Consider the following 16,169-nt stretch of genomic DNA (forward strand, 5'->3'; position numbering starts at 1 on the left):
GAAAAGGTAGATTCGAGATTGGCCTGTAATTTACTAAATCTCTCGGATCTAATTGAGTTTTTTTAATAAGAGGTTTAATAATAGCCTGCTTAAAAGTTTTTGGCACGTATCCTAGTGTTAAAGATGAATTAATTATATCAAGAAGTGGACCTACGACCTCTGGAAGCATTACTTTCAGTAGTTTAGTCGGCATTGGGTCTAACATACATGTTGTTGATTTTGATGATTTGATAAGTTTAGATAATTCTTCCTCTCCTATAGCGGCGAATGATTCTAGTTTTACCTCAGGGACACTACAGTGCACTGTCTGAAGCGAAACTGTAGACGGTTGCATGTTTTTAATTTTCTCTCTAATATGTGACCTGTCACGGAATCCAGGGACACAAGTCGGCAGCACAACTCTCTTTTTTTTTCAAAATTGGTGATTTTCATTTTTTTGCAGAATCTGTTATTTGAGATCATGAAGAAGCCTTTCCGTGTTTGAGATAGCAGTATTGGTATATTTAAAAGCGTACATTTTGAGGTCGAAATCGGCTTGTTTTTCGGAGATTCTAGCACGCAGTAGGGGCGTGTCATTGTCTGTGTGTATTTCCATACTGGGAAGCGTGGCTACTTATTATGCAGCGCTCTGGCCGGCTCTAGCTGATATCAAAATTCAATGAAGAACCGTGGCCATTACACCGAAAATGTTTTGAAGTACTTCTTCGACAAGCCGGATGCTTATGAACAAGCGCTCACTGATTCTGAAGACGATCTGAGCGACGATGAAAGCGGCATAATAAGACATTACCTCTCTGGAGTCGGGTAACGCGCCGGCGCGTTTTGCAGGTTTTTTTTCACATTGCAGCAAAACAGACTTAAAATACTCCATCATATTTTGTCATAGAGACATAAGTAATATATATCAATTGAAACTATAGAATGTCTTCTTTTATTTGTGTACACTCAGAGTAAAAACAAAATGTCGTGCTTTTTGAAAAATAAAGAAAACTAACATGATGCGTGATCTCTCATCTCCCTCTGAACGAAGTCCAATCTGATAGTTCTCAGAAAATGAACTGTAACTTAGTGAATACTAATCATAAAAAAATTATACTTATGTCTGAAAAAACATTGAAATGTCAAGTTTTAAAATGTGTAAGTCAAATCGAAAACAAACCTTCTGTGTTTATGTAATCTGTATGAAAAGAGAGCCATGTCAGAAGTCCGTGATTCAGCTCATTATCCGCTAATGCGGCCACACCCACGGAGCCAGCGCTATTCAGACGCAAATTCAGTCAATACATGCATTCATTGCCTCAATCGTGTATTTATTGTCTTGAAAAGTGTTTTGAATAGCCATAGTTAGCGATCTCTGGCCTCTGTTAGTCCAGTTATTTCCTGGATTGCCTATTCTTCTTTAACAGGCTTCTCAGGTGAGAACATTTCATTTCATGATTAGTGACCAAAATGATCATGGTTATCACAGAATCCTGTTCAAAAAGTCAATTCACCAAGTTTTATGTGGAAAACCAGCAAATAAAAAATAAAATTAGCATCAATATGTACTTTTTCTTTACATAAACATTAAAATAATAACATTAAAAATGATGGGCAGATTTTAAAGGAGTGTCTTGCAACATGTTATCTACAATGCACAAGTTCAAATAGAGTTTTGACAAAAAAGTCACATATTTCAGCCTCTAAATCATTTTTATAAAAGTAAAAAAAAATAAATTACTGACATTTACAATGCACATTAACCTTTATTATTAATAGTATGCGGTCCATGCAGCTTTACAGGGGGTATGGCTTATCTAAATGAGATGTAAATGAGCCCTATTGTCACTCCCAGCAGGTGAGAACTGCACAAACTTTAAAGGGGTTTTTCTCCCTCTTGAGCTTTCTTGATTGCCTACCTTCAAATGGCCACAACTTCTCCAAATATTATCAGATTTCCATGTGTCACACATCGTTGGAAAGCTTGGAGACTGCACTTTCAGAATCTATGAATAACTCAAAATGCCCCAAAACCGACTTGTGTCCCTACTTTCCGTGACTGGTCACATATTGTCAATCTTGCAAGCAAAGAAGTTCATAAAGTCATTACTGCTGTGCTCTTTGGAAACGTCAGCAGTTGAATCTCTGTTTCTAGTTAATTTAGCCACTGTGTCAAATAAATACCTAGGATTATGTTTGTTTTCTATTAAGAGATTTGAAAAATAAGTAGATCTAGCATTTCTTATAGCCGTTCTGTACTCAATCATTTTTTCTTTCCACGAAAGGCGAAAAACTTCTAGTTTTGTTTTCTTCCAGCTACGTTCTGCTTTTCTCACAGCTCGTTTTAGAGCCTGAGTGTGCTCATCATACCACGGCGTTGGATTAGTTTCCTTAATCTTCTTTAGACGTAAAGGAGCGACTGCATCTAATGTGCTGGAAAAGAGAGAGCCAATAGTTTCTGTTGCAGCATCGAGTTCTTCTAAGTTGTCAGGTATACTAAGGCGATGAAACTGCTCGGGGAGATTATTTATAAAGCAATCTTTAGTGGTAGAAGTGATGGTTCTACCATATTTATGGCTGGGTGGTGGTTTTGTAGCCTTGGCTAACTGTATTATACACGAGACTAAATAATGATCTGATATATCATCGCTCTGCTGTAGAATTTCAACAGCATCAATATCAATTCCATGCGACAGTATTAGATCTAGGGTATGATTATGACAATGAGTGGGTCCTGACATGTGTTGTCTAACTCCAATAGAGTTTAAAATGTCTGCAAATGCCAATCCAAATGCGTCTTTATTATTATCTACATGGATATTAAAATCACCAACAACAAGGACTTTATCCGCAGCCAGTACTAACTCTGATAGAAAATCAGCAAATTCTTTGATAAAGTCAGTATGGTGCCCTGGTGGCCTGTATACAGTAGCCAGCACAAATGTCAACTTACATAATGTTACATAAAGCACCATCACTTCAAAGGAATTATATTTGAAATTCTTTTGAATGATTCTGAATATATTACTATAGATTACAGCAACACCTCCCCCTTTGCCTTTCTGTCGAGGATTGTGTCGATAATCATAACCTTGAGGACTAGACTCATTTAAAGTAATGTAATCGTCTGGTTTTAGCCAGGTTTCTGTCAAACACAGCAAGTCTAGTTTATTGTATGTGATAATTTCATTTACGATAAGTGCTTTTGAAGAAATAGATCTAATATTCAGTAACCCAAGCTTTATCATTTGTTTATCTGATTTATCTGTGACTTTCATTTTTTGAACATCAATTAAATTTTTACCCTTAAAAGGTTTCGGAAGTTTTTTGTATTTACTAGTTCGAGGTACAGACACAGTCTCTATGTGATAATATCTAGGTGAAAGAGTTTCTATGTGCTGTGAATTATTTGAGTTCTGTGACGTGAGGCAGCTAGCAGACGGTCGGTTTAGCCAGTTTGTCTGCGTCCTGATCTGGGCCCTGGTTTGTCATGGTTTAGCTCTAAGACTATTTGCCAAATTTCTAGATAGAAGAGCAGCACCATCCCGGGAGGGATGAATACCATCTCTTTTCAACAGATCAGGTCTGCCCCAAAAGCTTTTCCAATTGTCTATGAAACCTATATTATTCTGCGGACACCACTTAGACAGCCAGCCATTGAGTGATGATAACCTGCTAACTATCTCATCACTCCGACGAACAGGAAGAGGGCCAGAACAAATTACTTCTGCTGACATTGAATTTGCGAGTTCACACACCTCTTTAATGTTAATTTTAGTGATCTCCGACTGGCGAAGTCGAACATCATTTGTGCCGACGTGGATAATGATTTTAGAATATTTACGTTTAGCATTAGCCAGCACTTTTAAATTTGCTTTGATGTCAGGTGCTCTGGCCCCCGGCAAACATGTGACTATGGTGGCTGGTGTCTCTATTTTCACGTTCCGTGTAATAGAATCGCCAATAACTAGGGCACTTTCAACAGGATTCTCAGTGGGTGCGTCACTGAGTGGGGAGAACCTGTTTGATGTTCTAATCGGAACGGAAGAGTGGTGTTTGTTCTTGCCACTATGCCGCCTCACAGTCACCCAGTTAGCCTGCTGCATGGCTTCTACAACCGGAACCGAATGTGCAGTGTTTACTAGGCTAGTCACATCCAAAGCAGTATCTAAGGCCCTTTCATTCTCACTATCCTCAATTAAAGTTTGGACGCGTGTCTCTAATTCTGAGATTCTCTCTGTCAGCCTGACAATATCCCTGCATTTATCACATGTGTAAGTCTCACTGCTGACAGAAGACACATGAAAGCCTGCATGGAGTAAAAACACCAAGATGGTGAGAAATAAGATTCTCTGGTCTGATGAGACCAAGATAGAACTTTTTGGCCTTAATTCTAAGCGGTATGTGTGGAGAAAACCAGGCACTGCTCATCACCTGTCCAATACAGTCCCAACAGTGAAGCATGGTGGTGGCAGCATCATGCTGTGGGGGTGTTTTTCAGCTGCAGGGACAGGACGACTGGTTGCAATCGAAGGAAAGATTAATGCGGCCAAGTACAGGGATATCCTGGACGAAAACCTTCTCCAGAGTGCTCAGGACCTCAGACTGGGCCGAAGGTTTACCTTCCAACAAGACGATGACCCTAAGCACACAGCTAAAATAATGAAGGAGTGGCTTCACAACAACTCCGTGACTGTTCTTGAATGGCCCAGCCAGAGCCCTGACTTAAACCCAATTGAGCATCTCTGGAGAGACCTAAAAATGGCTGTCCACCAACATTTACCATCTAACCTGACAGAACTGGAGAGGATCTGCAAGCAGGAATGGCAGAGGATCCTCAAATCCAGGTGTGAAAAACTTGTTGCATCTTTCCCAAAAAGACTCATGGCTGTACACATGAAGCCAGCAAAGAGTTGGATGGATATCTGGCCTGTGTTTCAGACACCAGTGTTTCAGGCACTGCAGGACTGATTTTTAGCCCCAAAAGAGCTAGGCTTAAAACTCACAATTTTGAAAATCAGCTTCTGCTTAAGTTAAATCCAAGGTTTTGCAACTTTGAGTAGTTTTGTATGTGGTTCATTCACTTCATGTTTTTAGAGATTAAAAGCTTAAACAAGAATCTCTAGTTTTCACTCTCAATTTAAAAATTAGCCTTTCATCTGCCATATTTATACATTTACTTAATTGTTTACTAATTTTACTAATTTGTCCTTGTCAGCTTATTCCCTGACACTGGCCCAGGAGTAATATGTAACAGTTTTTAATATCTGACTAGACAGAAGTTTTCCATGTGACTGATTTAAAGATTATTCAATACAGTGAACATGTTTCTGATGAGTCAGATTTGATATACATACATAGATATTCATTGTTTAGAAATCTGTAGATAAGATGTACTCAGTAATTTTTCTTTTGACACATAGGGGGCTCTCATGGTCTAGTGGTTAGAGAGTCAGACTGGTAACTATAAGGTTGTGGGTTTGATTTTTATTTCTGGCAGGAAATGCCTGAGGTGCCAAAGCAAAATGGCTGCCCGCTGCGCCGTGTGTGTGTGTTCACTACTCACTGCTCTTAATGTGTGTGAACTAACTTGGATGGGTTAAAATGCAGAGCATTCTGAGTATGGGTTATCATACTTGGCCTTCACATGTCACATTTTCATTATTAAATATAAAAATGATTTATATTTTTTTATTGTTGTTTTTATTATTTGCTTGAGCAACAACAAACCGAACACCTAAATCTGAGTACACAGTGTCTTCTGTTTATGCAATAACCTCGTGGAGTACAGCAGCAGGCAGGGCTAAACTTACTACCAAACAGTTATCCACTCAGACATCTCCCTGCAGTGGATCTTTAGTGGAATGTCTTTCAATCAGATGTAGTCCTGTACTTTAACTTCATATAAGTTGCGTTGTGGGAATTAAAGACTTCAGGAATAACGAAAATGGACAGTATTACCACAGTAAGACTCAAAACATTTTTTTTTTCTTTAACCTTTTAACCAATGTTAATTACATTGTGCTCATTCCTAATAGTTTTCACAAAAATATTTTCAATTTGGAAATGAATCAGATATGAATATTAGAATGTTCTTAATACATCTGCCATTACATTTGATAAAATGTAGTCTGAATGCAATCTAAGTCACAAAGTTTAAAGTGAAATTTGTTCATACTCATAAGAAATGTTTGATCACCCATAATGAGATAAAATATTTCACTAGTCCATTATCTGTAGAATATGATATGATCAGTTTCTTTTCTCATAAAGTGGTAATGTCTATCAGATCCTGAAAATATTTCCCCTCTTAATGCAGTTTATATCTCAGCTGATGATCTTTCTGATCAGCTTCATCAGCACTGTGTTCTGTGGACAAACTGAACTGGCTGGTGTGGCTCTGGCTATTGCTGTGAGTTCACAAAATGACTTAATTATAATGGCGTTCATTAAAACACCCATTGCCTTGCCTGTAAATACATCCTTTTTGCTCACAGGTTATTAATGTGTCCGGCATCTCCATCGGCTCTGGATTGGCATCTGCATGTGATACACTCATCTCTCAGGTATGATAGTGAATGTTCAGTAATGTGAGTGTTATTTGTGCTCAGGTGTCATTTGAATTGAATTGTGTCCTGCAGACGTTTGGGAGTAATAATCTGAAGCGGCTGGGTGTGATACTTCAGAGAGGGATTCTCATCCTCCTGTTGGCCTGTTTCCCCTGCTGGGCGCTGCTCATCAACACAGAGCCAATCCTGCTGGCTGTCCGACAAAGTCCCAGTGTGGCCAGGTCTAACAACAGTCACACGCATGAGACTACAGTTCCTTAAATTTACATATATTCATTTAGCAGATGCTTTCATCCAAAGCAATGTTTATACATATGTATTACAAGATCAAATCAGAATATTAGAATGATTTCTGAAGGATCATGTGACACTGAAAACTGGAGTAATGGCTGTTAAAACTCAGCTTTGCCATCACAGGAAAAGGTGACATTATTCAGTAACACTTCACAATAAAGTACCTTTAGTTAACATTAGTTAATGCATTACCTGACTTTAACTAACAATAAGCAATATTAATCATCAGCAGTATTTATTCATGTTAACATTTATATGAACTGTTGTTTATGTTAGCTCAGGTCTATTAAATAATATTAATAGCTATAACTTAGGATTTTAATAATGTATTAGTAAATGTTGAAATAACACTAACTATAATTCATAAATGCAAGTATTTTTCATTGTTAGTTCAAGTTAACTAATGTTAACAAATAGAATCTTATTGTACTTATAAGGGTTACCATATATTAAAAATAGAAAAGTTATTTCAAAATTTCACAATATTGCTGTTTTTCTATATGTTTGAATAAAATAAATGCAGCCTCTGAACTTCTTTCAAAAACATTTTTTTAACAGCAGTTTAACAAAACGTACCTGAATCTGCTGAAAAAACAACAAACAGTACTGTGATTTCAATAGTACATCATTGCCATTTACTATGCAAGAATTATGAAAGTTAGCATTCATATCTGTCTAGTTTCTCACAGTTGGCTATTATCATTACAGTAGCTTTCAAAACTAAATTTAAACAGTTATTATCATAGGCAAAAAATAAAAGTAACTGGTTTTAACTGTGTGTGATTGTTTCTCTCTCTCTCAACAGTCTGTCACAACTCTGTGTAAAAATATTCATGCCTGCTCTGCCTGTGTGACACCTTAAAAGTATTAACCATTAAAATGACTATAAACTGTAAATATCTATAAAGTATAAAAAACTATTCCTCCATATATAATTAATAATGTGGAAATGTGCATAAGAAAAGTTGATTTTTCCATCCAATTATTTATTTATTTTTAATATGTTGTTGTTTGCATCCTCAGGCTGCATTTATCTATCAGCTGCAGGGACGGTATCTTCAAAATCAAGTCAGGCCTCCATTGCAGAAGATTTTTCTTTCTTCTTCTTTTGCTTAATCTTGTTTATTCATGTATTTATTCCTGTGATGCTGTCTGTTTTTGTTTGTATATTTGTTTAGGGTATTATTTGGCCTCAAGTCATCACAGGAGCAGCAGGGAACATCCTCAATGCTTTAATAAACTATATCTTTCTTCATCTGCTTGATGTGGCGTAAAGGTAATCTGCTTGATTCTGATTATCTCTTATTTAGGAACTTGGTTTGTTGTTTTTATTCATTGTGAAGGATTGTGAGGAGTGTAAACCTCTTTCAGCATTATTTCAGCAGTTAATTACAAGGTCAAAATGATTTATTAAACTTTCTTATTTACCCACAGTGGATCTGCTGCTGCAAACACCATTTCCCAGTATTCCTTGGCTGTGTTTCTCTATGTTTATATTCAGTGGAAAGGCCTGCATAAAGCCACCTGGGATGGTATCTATCTATCTATCTATCTATCTATCTATCTATCTATCTATCTATCTATCTATCTATCTATCTATCTATCTATCTATCTAACCTATCTATCTATCTATCTATCTATCTATCTATCTATCTATCTATCTATCTATCTATCTATCTATCTATCTATCTATCTATCTATCTATCTGTCTGTCTGTCTGTCTGTCTGTCTGTCTGTCTGTTGTTCTATAGTTCTATAGTTCTATGGATTGTCAGTTAAAGGAGAGTTTGTAACATGTCTTGGTGAAACGGTGCAAAGTTTACTTTTTTTTTAAATTTGACCAGAAAGTACTCCAATGAAATGTTGCTGATGAGTGATGACATCAAGGTACCCAGCCCCCCTTACAGTTTTTTTTTATTCGCTTTGGTACTAAATGGTGGGAAATGGTGTTTGCAGCAGCAGATCCACTGTGGGTAAATAAGAAAGTTTAATAAATCATTTTGACCTTGTAATTAACTGCTGAAATAATGCTGAAAGAGGTTTACACTCCTCACAATCCTTCACAATGAATAAAAACAACAAACCAAGTTCCTAAATAAGAGATAATCAGATGAAACACTTATTTTGTTTTGTGCTGCAATGTTTGAAAAAAGTGCACTTTTGATGATCTCTTGTGATATTAGTACTAAGAGTTTTGAAAATTTACCAGTTGGTTGTGAAAATTGCACCAAAGCAATTAAAAAAAACTGTAAAAAACATACCGATAGCTTTAAATGATAATTATTTGTTATCATTGTCACCACTTGTCACTATTGGAAACTAATGAAACAAAGAAACAAATTACTACACTGTATATCAATTACAGTGCCATACAAGCACTTCTAGGTCTCCATCTGTTACATCTCACTGTCTCACATTAGGTTGGTCTTGTGACTGTCTTCAGGAATGGGGTCCATTCATTCACTTGGCTTTTCCCAGCATGTTCATGCTTTGTGTACAGTGGTGGGCATATGAGATTGGTGGATTCCTGGCAGGTTTGCAATCTATTTATGTTTTTATGTAATTCAATTTTGTTTGTGTTATGAATAAATTATATTTTTTGTGGTGTTTTTGTCATTGTAGGGCTCATCAGTGAGGCTGAGCTGGGAGCCCAATCTGTTGTTTATGAGCTGGCCACTATTGCGTTTATGGTATATTTTTCCAAGGTTCCATGGTTTCATGAAAATAAACACCTGTACTGGTTTCAGGATCTTCTCAGACTCAGCAGCACCAGCTGTTTGCTGGTCAGTGGGTCAAGATATTAGCATTACAATTATATGAAAAATAAACTGAAATTGGAACCTGTTGACAGAACTGTGGAACTAATATGTGTTCCATTTCTGTTATTCTACATTCAGCCAAAACTACTTCTACTTCTTCTTCTTTTTTTAATGGTTCTTACAGTTTTGTGTTCCATTAGCAAATATTTTGTTATCTTCTACCTAGGTGGTAAAACAGACACATCGGTTGGTAACAGCAATAAATCGTATTTTGCGCATCCGATTTTGTGCACATAGGGTGATTGTTTAAATATTTAAATGGAAAATTTTCATCATACAAGTGAAAAACTGATAAAATTGCTGTTGAAATAAAAGTCGAAGAATCATATCAAAATTTCATATAAAAGAACCATATCAAAAACCAAGTGTCTCCAGCTGCAGCAAGTTCTGTTTCTGAGCATCTATGATAAATTATATTTGAATCTTTTAGTTAAAGTATTTATGCATTTACAGTTTTTTTCAATTGCTAACAAGCGTTTAGCAATACTTAAAGTACTTTTTCTAAACTCTTAACACAGCAACACACAAACATCACACAATTAGCCAAATAGTTAATTTTCTGCCCAAAACCAAATTTTGTTATATAAACACAAACTCCACATTTCAAAATGCTAAAAAACCTTTTTCAACACATACTAACTCTATCAAAACACAGCAAACCTGATTCAAAATCGAGTGTCAAACACTAGCACTAGTTTTCTATTCAACATGAACATATAGTCAATCAAAGCGCAATGACTCTCAAAATACTAACAGTTGATGGCATTATGAAAACTGCATTACTTGTCATGTTTCAGTTCTACCTGCAGAAAATATGAAATCTATTGTTTTTATAATTCAGTTTCCTTGTACTACAGTACAGTTTTTTACGATTGCTTAAGCACAATTTTGAAAACAGGGCCCGGTTTGTCAAAACACTACACACAATTAACACAACCCTACACCAAAGTAGCACAACACTTCAGATCATTTGCAAAATGAAATACTTCATTCAAAACTTTACATTAATTTAACAAAACCCAACTTTGACACCGTAAGGAACACACATGGTTCATACATTCTGATTCTGTTTGATTCATTTACACACTGCTGTGCTCAATCTTAAACTCTTGTAACTTTTATACTTTTCTAATTATATAGTCTGGGTTTGATTTTTTCAGAGATATTGTTAGAGTAAAGTACATGAATATATACAGTATATATATATATATATATATATATATATATATATATATATATATATATATATATATATATATATAAACACAAGATCAGTACTGCACATTGATGAAAATATTTATTTCTCACCACATTGTAAAACCATTCAATACATCAATGCCTTTCCAAAGGTTATATTTTGCACTGAAAATTAGAACATATTCTAAATATAATATATTACACGAACAAAAATATTTGTGAAGACAAAACACCAAAGCATCAACTCTTGGCCTAGCTGGATCTGACCATAGCGCTTCATCCACATCTCAGGCGATGTCCTTTCACGCAAGACAGCGAGGGAAGAATCTTCTTGAAAGGTGAATCCATCCTTGCACAGATCCTGCATCAGTTCGGTCAGGCCTTCTCCATGGCTTGAATGAGGCACATCCTGACACAGGGCTGGAGATTGTAAACCTTCCATGCCAAAAAAAACAACAAACAAAAAACTCCTCAATGGGTTTAAGGAAGGGACCGTATGGTGGGATGTATTGGAGTGAAAATTGTGGATGCTAATGAAACCAGTTTTTTGACCAGGGCAGATAGGTGGAAATTTACATTGTCCCATATGACAATGTATCTCATCTGCTCTGCATCCATTTGGTCTTCTGCTGTGACGATTTTGTGCAGTCTGTCTAAAATGTGAATATGTGGGCCGTGTTGTAAGAGCCTAAGTTGGCATGCTGGTGGAGGACCTCATTCTGTGTGATTGCAACATACATTGGGATGTTACCACCGCGTTGGCCCGGGACATTCAAAATGATTCAAAATTATGTTTCTCCCTCTCCCTCTTACTGCACATTGCCTTTCATTTTGTTGAAGACTCAAACTCACATTTTGCCTTTTTATAGTACTATAGCACCTGATTGTTGAGTTTACAGTTAAGCACCCAAGTGTCTTCACACCTGACGGCTGTGTTTGATCAATTGGTTTATAGGTGTGGTATTTTGGAAAGCAGTGTCTTGAAATGGAAAAGAAGTGACATTATGTTAGATTTCTGTGTCTAATGTAGAGAAGTGTGTTTAGTGTTGTGCAAAACAATGTGTGTAGTGTTTTGCAAAAAGTGTGAGGCTGAGAATGTGCTTATAGTTGTGCAGATCTAGCTTTGTGTTTTGCTCCTTGAGTGTAAGGTTTTGCTAATTGTGGGAAAAGTTTAATTTTAGTGTGTAAGCAATCGTAAAAAACTGTAATAGTATAATGCATGTAAGCCATTCTACATGTTTGTTTGAGTGTTGAATGTGTGCATTCTTGGCAAAAGAAGTGAGTCATTACTTTATAGAATGTGCAGTAGAAAAAGAGAAGAAGAAGAAAGTAACAGAATTGCTCAGGGCAGCTACTGGTCAGATGTATCCCCTATGCAGAACTTCAGTTGGCCCCTTGGTTGAAATCTCTTTCTGGGATTGGGTGTGTGGTGTTGATGTTGCCCTCATAGAGGTTGGGATGGTGACCCATTGGTAGTTAGTGCCCTACGCAGACCACATATTCTGCATATATGGAACAGTGGTAGAGGAATTGTTGTAGTAAAAGCTTTACATGAAGCATTTACTGAAATGAAAACATGAAATTGCTGCCATTGATCAACAAAAAATCCAACATACATGGCCTTTGGTTACTGTTGAAGCTTTTTTCCACCACAGAATAAAAAAAGTATAAAAGGTAATTGTGACTTTTTATCTCACAATTCAATTTTTTTATTTTTTTATTTTGCAATTGTGAATATACATCTCACAATTCTGACTTTTTCCCCTCAGAATTGTGATATGTAAATTATAGGAATTTAGTTTAAAAAGTCAGAATTGTGAGATAAAAAGACATAATTACCTTTTTTATTTTCTATTCATGGCAGAAATAAGCTTTCATAGGTTCTACATATGTAAGTGAAAAAAACAGAGATGCACAGTCCAGCACACATTCTTCCTCCTCTCCTCTACCTCTTCTTCTCCCTTGTCCTGATCCAACTTCTCCTTTCCTCCTTCATCTATTCTTCTCCCTTACCCAGATATTATTTTCTCTCTGCTCCTCTGTGTTGTTCTTCATCCACACTGAACAAATCCGATTCAAAGAGTCCTATTTTACTGTGTATATCCATGTAATGGAAAGAAGTTCAACCCCTGACTATTCCTCCAACTGAGATTGGAATCTGCTATTTCTCAATATTTCAGTGATCTGCTAATTAAAAATGCTTATCAATTGTTTCAGTATTTGTTTGATATATTTTTTTCAATACTTTTGAGCTGCTGTTGTTGCAGAATTAGAGGTTTTATCCTATATTTAAAGATTGGAACATTGGGTCTTCATTTCTGACTTGCTGTGTTTAAGCATTTGCAAATAAGATGAGAAAGATCCATGATTTTGGTATGAGGTAAGCTTATATGAAAAGAAAATTTAAGCATTTAAGAAATGTGTTAATTGACTGCATTTTGTGTGAAAAGGACATGAATTGTGTTAATGGTATGGCCACAACAGACGGATGTTCTGCTAAATGTGTTTAGAGTTTTGAAAATGTGACTACAGAATGGACAAAAGTATGTTAGCAATTGAAAAAAACTGTATTAACCTCATTTTCAGCTTCCAATGGGATTTGCGGTGGCAGCCAGTGTGAGAGTGGGAAATGCTCTTGGAGCTGGAAACACAGAACAAGCCAAGCTGTCTGCCAAAGTGTCGTCTGTTTTTGGATGTACGTGATTTGCTCATTAACTCTAATAAAAACTCTTCTAAAAGGTAGATGCCATTCTGGGCCAGTTGGTATGGTTATGGTTTCTTTTTCAAAATCAGGATTAGAATTTTTCTGTTGTTTTTTCTAGTACTTGCACCCTGTGTAGTCGCAACCTTAATTGTATATAGTAAAGATCTTTGCAGGTAAAACCTCACTCCCCTGGCCTCAAGAGGTATGTTAGTGACTGACACCTTTAGCGTCCTTATTAGCGCGCCCACCTCCCATGCTGGAAATGCTGGTTTGAATCCTGCTCAGAGCGGTGTGAGTAAAACCGGTGGGGTTACAATCTGTTATTTGATTAAAACTTCAGATAAAGTTTTTTCATGTTGATTGAATAAATCAAAGTGATTCTGACTCAGTTCTGTGTACTGACTGTGGCCTCTCTCTCTCTCTCTCTCTCTCTCTCTCTCAAAGGGAAATAGTGCTCAGAGTATCAGAGGTCATGCTCATGTATAGCTTCTTTCATATATTTGATGCCATTGAGGTAAGCTTGTGATTTTTTTTCCATTTGTTTTGATTCTGATCTGTCTGTATGTTTGTGAAAGTTAGAGAATTACATTTTTCAAAATCGCATCCTGTTTACAATAGTCTTTCTGTATTTTCTTAAATTACTTTTATTTAATTCTGGTTATCAGTATTTATATCTAAACATCTGTAAAACATTATACACTTACTTTTAGAAGGAAAATTCAGTGTCTTTCTACCTTTATTTCTCAGATATTCACTTTAGATATTGAGAATGTCTAATAATGTCTTCTAGATAATAGTCAAATTAAAACATTGTTTTTCTGTCTGTAGGGCATTACAAGTGGCATTGTCAGAGGTGCTGGAAAGCAGCTGTTTGGTGCTCTTTGTAATATTGTGGTATATTATTTTGTGGGATTCCCAATTGGAGTGTCCTTGATGTTTGCTCTCAGCATGGGCATAGTTGGTAAATGATTTGAAAGCGTTGAAACATTTCAAATATTAAACTCAAGTTTCACACTTAATACCTCCATTAATATATCTATTTAATCTATTAATTAATTTTGTTCTCTCTTGCTAGGTTTGTGGACTGGATTTTTTGTATGTGCTTTCACACAATATTTGTTCTTCATCATCTTCATTTGCAAATTGGACTGGAAAAAAGCAACTCAAGAGGTGGGCCATTTTATATATATCTATATATCAGTCTATTTGAACTGATGATCACTTGAGTCTGTATCTTCTTATTTTCAGGCCTTGACCAGAGCTGGTGTACAAGCCCCTGAGACTAAAGATGAATCTTATGCTATGGAAAATAGAGCTGCACAGAAGGTACATTTTGTCTGTGGTATATGATGACCTTAATGACGGGGAAAAAAAAACAAAAAAACAAACATGTTTCTTTCATCATGGACTTTCTCTTACGTTGATTGATTATTGTACAGAAGTGCCAGAAGAGTCCCCGCACACTGAAGAAGGCCAGACAGATGCAAACACTGATCTGGAAGGGCTCGGTAAAGGAGAAGGAGGAATAACAGACACTGGCACAAAGGTCACAATTGGGGTTTACCACCAGACAGCTGGTTGTTCGTCGAGGACTTGCGGTTTTCCTCATGCTGCTTATATGTGTTAAATGAGGTGCTCATTATATTTCTCAGATGAGCACAGTTAATATTTCTTTATTCCAAAATATTCACATTAGTTTATTGTACTGTGTTGCTACACTGAATACTTGAGTTATGAAAGAAAACGATTTTTAGCAATATGGTACATTTGCATTATATTTCTTAAAACAAGTTACTAGGCAAACAACTAGTTTTATTTACTCACCAAAGTCAGTTTTTTTTCTCATATTTTGCCCTTTTAAGAGTTAATTTTGGTTCTTTGTTGTGTTTTTGAGTTTCTTTAAGATATTTGTTAGAGATGGGTTTTTTTTTTAAAAAGAATCATATGTGATGTTTGATAAATGTTCCTTAGGAATGTTTGCAAATGTCAGCTATTGCTTCAGTGAGAGCATGTAAGAAGAAAAGGTTGTTTTTAAGAGCTTTAAATGCCTTAAAAAAAAAAAGAAAAAAAAAAAGACTGTTTCTTGTCTATTTGATTATTTAAATTATTAAAAAAAATTATACTGTAAAGTTTTCTGTCATGCAAAACACATGAAAGATCCGGTAGCGATTTCTTTTTCTCACACATTTCTGCAGTAATATGACACTTGAAAGTCATTACAATCCCTTCAAATGTACTAAAATAGTTTAAAATAGTTAATAGACTTTAAAATAGTTAATTATTCACTGTGAATAATTGATTTGTCACAGTGAACTGTACCATATACTCCATTTCCATTTTAAGCAAAGAATAAATTACTTTTTAGAAAATCATTAAAGGGTTAGTTCACCTAAAAATGAAACTTCTGTCATTAATTACTCACCCTCATGTCGTTCCAAACCCATAAGATTTTCGTTTATCTTCAGAACATAAATGAAGATTTTTTTGATGAAAACTAAATCAGCATGAATTGAGTGGTTTAGTCCATTTTCTTAAGAGACACAATTACTTTATTATATAGTGACAACATATAAACATTCATCAATGCATAACTTACAATAAACAGAA

At 35.8% G+C, this 16,169-nt stretch overlaps 1 pseudogene; it reads left to right on the top strand.

Annotated features, from left to right (window-relative positions):
* The first annotated feature begins 6,168 nt into the window (after positions 1 to 6,168).
* On the top strand, positions 6,169 to 15,911 carry LOC125244189 (annotated as a pseudogene).
* Positions 15,912 to 16,169: the final 258 nt, after the last annotated feature.

This window comes from Megalobrama amblycephala, linkage group LG13, assembly GCF_018812025.1.
Source record: "Megalobrama amblycephala isolate DHTTF-2021 linkage group LG13, ASM1881202v1, whole genome shotgun sequence".
Lineage (NCBI taxonomy): Eukaryota > Metazoa > Chordata > Actinopteri > Cypriniformes > Xenocyprididae > Megalobrama > Megalobrama amblycephala.